This window comes from Triticum aestivum, chromosome 1B, assembly GCF_018294505.1.
Source record: "Triticum aestivum cultivar Chinese Spring chromosome 1B, IWGSC CS RefSeq v2.1, whole genome shotgun sequence".
In the NCBI taxonomy this organism is placed as follows: domain Eukaryota; kingdom Viridiplantae; phylum Streptophyta; class Magnoliopsida; order Poales; family Poaceae; genus Triticum; species Triticum aestivum.
Window position 1 is genome coordinate 573,457,654 of NC_057795.1, and position 6,022 is coordinate 573,463,675.

Sequence of the window (6,022 nt, forward strand, 5' to 3'; positions counted from 1 at the left end):
GAGACATGCAGACATGACCGAGACGGCTCTACGGTCAATAACCAATAGCGGGATCTGGATACCCATGTTGGCTCCCACATGCTCCTCGATGATCTCATCAGATGAACCACGATGTCGAGGATTTAAGCAACCCCGTATACAATTCCCTTTGTCAATCGGTAACTTGCCCGAGATTCGATCGTCGGTATCCCAATACCTCGTTCAATCTCGTTACCGGCAAGTCACTTTACTCATACCGTAATGCATGATCCCGTGACCAGACACTTGGTCACTTTGAGCTCATTATGATGATGCATTACCGAGTGCGCCCAGAGATACCTCTCCGTCATACGGAGTGACAAATCCCAGTCTCGATCCGTGTCAACCCAACAGACACTTTCGGAGATACATGTAGTGCACATTTATAGTCACCCAGTTACGTTGTGATGTTTGGTACACCCAAAGTACTCCTACGGTATCCGGGAGTTACACGATCTCATGGTCTAAGGAAAAGATACTTGACATTGGAAAAGCTCTAGCAAACGAACTACACGATCTTAGTGCTATGCTTAGGATTGGGTCTTGTCCATCACATCATTCTCCTAATGATGTGATCCCGTTATCAATGACATCCAATGTCCATAGTCAGGAAACCATGACTATCTGTTGATCAACGAGCTAGTCAACTAGAGGCTCACTAGGGACATATTGTGGTCTATGTATTCGCACGTGTATTACGATTTCCGGATAATACAATTATAGCATGAATAAAAGACAATTATCATGAACAAGGAAATATAATAATAATCCTTTTATTATTGCCTCTAGGGCATATTTCCAACACCTAGGGTTTCCCCTAGGGGGCGGCGGCCAAGCAGATTGGATCTCCCTAGGGAAAATCCTAGGGAGACTTGCCCCCAAGCCAAGCAGATGGAGGATTGCCTCCCAAGCCAGGTGGAGGTGCCCCACCTCCCCAAATAACGTGGGAAAGGGTGTGGGCGGGGCACCACCCCTTAGTGGGCTGGTTTGCCCCTTCCCCTTTGGCCCATGAGGCCCTCCAACACTTGTCGGGGCTCCCGAAACACTTTTCGGTCATGCTGGCCATAGCCTGGTACCCCCGGAACACTTCCGGACTCCAATACCCTTCGTCCAATATATCGATCTTCACCGTCGTACCATTCCGGAACTTCTCGTGACATCCGGGATCACATCCGGGACTCCGAACTACCTTCGGTAACCACATACTATTTCCCATATCAACTCTAGCGTCACCGAACCTTAAGTGTATAGACCCTACGGGTTCGGGAACCATGCAGACATGACCGAGACGTTCTCCGGCCAATAACCAACAGCGGAATCTGGATACCCATGTTGGCTCCCACATGTTCCACGATGATCTCATCGGATGAATGTAACGCCCGGATAATCAAGCTACAGTAATCCCCTACTAATGATGCCAAGTCATCACTGTTACTGTTGCTAAGCTCACTTTGATTCAAAACTAATTCAAATTCCATTTTAAATTAAAGTCAAATAAATTATTTCTCCAAACAGTAAAACAAAAATGTCCGCTGGGTTCCAAATATTCACTAACTAAATGTCATGAGTGATTCAACATCATTTGAGATAGCTAATTTCCCCTGGGAATTAAAGCAGTTCCAAATCAGCATTTTTTTAAATGCTTTTCCATTTGTGAAAAATGCAAATCAATTCAAGCTCCTCCCAAACTTTTTGTAGCAGTGCCAAATATTGCAAAGTATTTATGTAGCACAATTTCATATTTTACAAAGTCTCTTTTTGGCCTAACATATTGCAAATCAGAAAAGATTAAAGAAATCAGATAAGGAGAAAGAGAGAAGGCCAAAACCTCATTATGCACTCTAGCCCAATGCCTACAGCAGCACAGCCCAGCCCACTTAGCACTCCTCTTCTTTCTTCTGTTCATATAGGCACCGTGGACACAGCGCGTGCGTCGACGCCGCCGATGTCCACGCGTCGGACATCCAACCCTCGTCGACGCCTATAAGGCCTTCCCCGCGCCCTGCACGAACCCTAGATGCTCTCCCCCTCTTCCTCTCGCGCCGCTTCTCCCTCACAACACAAACCCCGAGCGAAGCCGTCGCCGTGCCGTCGTGGTCTCCGTGGCCATGGTCATCCCCGAGCTACGACAAGATGCCTAGAGGCACTGCCGTACTCTTCTCCGTCGACTTCAACCATCGGAGCAAGCTGGGAGGGCCTCGCGCGTCACCATCGAGCTCATCTCCGCCTCTGCATCTCGACGCTCGCCGTCTTCGATTCGGCCTCGCCGGAGCCTCCCCAAGCCCGCTTTGCTCATCTACAGGCTCAACGTGAGATCCTCTCCCCATTCCCGTTTTCTTTCCCCTCTAATTTGTCGTCGTTTGGCCGCCCCTCGCGTTGGCCGCCATGACAGAGAGCTCGGCTCTGCGCGCCCGCGCGCCCCCTGTCCACGCGCATGCAACTCCCCGTCGCGCCCGCCGTTTCCTGGCCGCCCCAAGGCGTGCGCCCCGCCTCGCCTCTGGCCGCGCCCGCGGCCCTGCCTGCTACTTGTGCCGCTGCTGCTCGCTACTCTGTTGCACGTTGCCGCCGCCGCCATACTGCTGTTGTGCTGCGGCTGTTGCTCCCGCTCGAGGCTGTGCTCCGTTCCACTGCTGTCGCTGCATATTGCTGCTAGGCTGCTCCTTGCCCTTCTTCCTGCCCGCTGCTGCTTTCCGGCTCGGCGGCTGTGTTAGCTGCTACTGTTATGCTTTGCTGCTGCCGAGCCCGACGGCATTTGCCTCTGCTGACCAGTCCACGGCCTTCTACACGCGCTCGCCGTGCTGCAATTGGGGCCATAGCCGGCCAGGCATGCGTGCACACAGAGCATCCGGCGCTCCTACGCATGCCTTGCATGCTCATGTGCGTGCCTGCAGCCGGCCACCATCCTTGGATGAGTGCTGGGATTTGTTTAGTGTTAGGTAAACTTGGTTGGCCCAATGACATGCGGACCTCTTTTTAATTCTAAACTAGTTTAGTTTTTGTGCCAATGACAAGTGGGCCACCACCTCCACTATTGACCAGTCAGTTGACCAACCCCCTAGGTCCCGACGTCATACACATAGACTAGTGTAGCACTAGGTAGCAAAAGTATTTTACTGTTTTATTTTTGAATTAGTAATTTTAGAAAAGGCATTAAACTTTAGAAATTCCTATAAAATAAACTGTAGCTCGGTTGAAAATACTTTATACATGAAAGTTGCTCAGAATGACGAGACGAATTTGAGTACACAGTCCGTTCGGCCGCCACACGTCCCTAGCATAGCGAACACGCAACTTTCCCCTTCGGTTCATCTGTCCGAAAACGTCAAACACCGGGGATACTTTCCCGGATGTTTCCCGCTTTCACCAGTATCGCTTACTACCGCGTTAGGTCACCCCTAGCACCGCGTATTGCCATGTTACACTTTGTGATGCTTTGATTGCTCTGTTATTTATTGTGTTCCCCCTCCATTACTTCTTTCCGGTAGACCCCGAGACTGCCGGTGAAACCCAGTACGACTACGGTATTGACGACCCCTCCTTGCCAGAGCAACCAGGCAAGCCCTCCCCCCTTGGTCACCAGATATTGCCTATTCTCCTCTATACTGCTTGCATTAGAGTAGTGTAGCATGTTACTGCTTTCCGTTAATCCTATTCTGATGCATAGCCTGACATTGTTGCTACATCTGTTGATACCTTACCTGCAATCCTAAATACTTAGTATAGGATGCTAGTTTATCATCATTGGCCCTACATTCTTGTCAGTCTGCCTCGCTATACTATTGGGCCGTGATCACTCGGGAGGTGATCACGGGTATATACTATACATACATACATACTATACAGATGGTGACTAAAGTCGAGTCAGCTCGATGAGTACCCGCAAGTGATTCTGATGAGGGGGCTGAAAGGACAGGTGGCTCCATCCCGGTAGAGGTGGGCCTGGGTTTCCGACGGCCCCGACTGTTACTTTGTGGCGGAGCGACAGGGCAGGTTGAGACCACCTAGGAGATAGGTGGGCCTGGCCCTGTTCGGCGTTCGCGGATACTTAACACGCTTAACGAGATCTTGATATTTGATCTAAGTCTGGCCACTGGCCTATACGCACTAACCAACTACGCGGGAACAGTTATGGGCACTCGACGTCGTGGTATCAGCCGAAGCCTTCTTGACGTCAGCGACTGAGCGGCGCGCGCCGGATTGGACCACGTAACGTGACTTCTTTTGTAATGGAGGTTGCTAGGTCTGCTTCCGGCCGCCCACGCAACGTGCAGGTGTGCAATGGGCGATGGGCCCAGACCCCTGCGCGCATAGGATTTAGACCGGCGTGCTGACCTCTCTATTGTGCCTAGGTGGGGCTGCGACGTGTTGATCTTCCGAGGCCGGGCATGACCCAGAAAAGTGTGTCCGGCCAAATGGGATCGAGCGTGTTGGGTTATGTGGTGCACCCCTGCAGGGAAGTTAATCTATTCGAATAGTCGTGATCTTCGGTAACAGGACGACTTGGAGTTGTACCTTGACCTTATGACAACTAGAACCGGATACTTAATAAAACACACCCTTCCAAGTTCCACAGACAACCCGGTGATCGCTTTTCTACAGGGCGACAAGGGGAGGATCGCCGGGTAGGATTATGCTATGCGATGCTACTTAGAGATGCTACTTGGAGGACTTCAATCTACTCTCTTCTACATGCTGCAAGACGGAGGCTGCCAGAAGCGTAGTCTTCGATAGGACTAGCTATCCCCCTCTTATTCTGGCATTCTGCAGTTCAGTTCCACTGATGTGGCCTCCTTACACATATACACATGCATATGTAGTGTAGTTCCTTGCTTGCGAGTACTTTGGATGAGTACTCACGGTTGCTTTCTCCCCCTTTTCCCCCCCTTTCCTTTCTTTCTGGTTGTCGCAACCAGATGCTGGAGTCCAGGAGCCAGACGCCACTGTCGACGACGACTCCTACTACACCTGAGGTGCCTACTACTACGTGCAGCCCGCTGATGACGACCAGGAGTAGTTTAGGAGGATCCCAGGCAGGAGGCCTGCGCCTCTTTCGATCTGTACCCCAGTTTGTGCTAGCCTTCTTAAGACAAACTTGTTTAACTTATGTCTGTACTCAGATATTGTTACTTCCGCTGACTCGTCTATGATCGAGCACTTGTATTCGAGCCCTCGAGGCCCCTGGCTTGTAATATGTTGCTTGTATGACTTATTTATGTTTTTAGAGTTGTGTTGTGATATCTTCTCGTGAGTCCTTGATCTTGATCGTACACGTTTGCGTGCATGATTAGTGTACGATTGAATCGGGGGCGTCACAATGAATCACGATGTCGAGGATTCAATCAATCCCGTATACAATTCCCTTTGTCCATTGGTATGTTACTTGCCCGAGATTCGATCGGTGGTATCTCTATACCTTGTTCAATCTCGTTATCGGCAAGTCTCTTTACTCGTTCCATAATGCATGATCCCGTGATTAACTACTTAGTCACATTGAGCTCATTATGATGATGCATTATCGAGTGGGCCCAGAGATACCTCTCCGTCATACGGAGTGACAAATCCCAGTCTCGATTCGTGCCAACCCAACAGACACTTTCGGAGATACCTGTAGTGCACCTTTATAGCCACCCAGTTACGTTGTGACGTTTGGTACACCCAAAGCATTCCTACGGTATTCGGGAGTTGCACAATCTCATGGTCTAAGGAAATGATACTTGACATTAGAAAAGCTTTAGCAAATGAACTACACGATCTTGTGCTATGCTTAGGATTGGGTCTTGTCCATCACATCATTCTCCTAATGATGTGATCCCGTTATCAATGACATCCAATGTCCATGGTCAGGAAACCATAACCATCTATTGATCAACGAGCTAGTCAACTAGAGGCTCACTAGGGACATGTTGTGGTCTATGTATTCACACATGTATTACGGTTTTCAGTTAATACAATTATAGCATGAATAATAGACAATTATCATGAACAAGGAAATACAATAATAACC

The 6,022-nt window shown here is 49.6% G+C and overlaps 1 long non-coding RNA gene across 1 annotated transcript; it reads left to right on the plus strand.

The window, feature by feature from the left end:
- The first annotated feature begins 1,977 nt into the window (after positions 1-1,977).
- LOC123095766 (uncharacterized) lies at positions 1,978-5,185 on the plus strand. Its single transcript, XR_006446330.1, has 2 exons — positions 1,978-2,327; positions 4,932-5,185. It is a non-coding gene; the product is annotated as an uncharacterized lncRNA (long non-coding RNA).
- Positions 5,186-6,022: the final 837 nt, after the last annotated feature.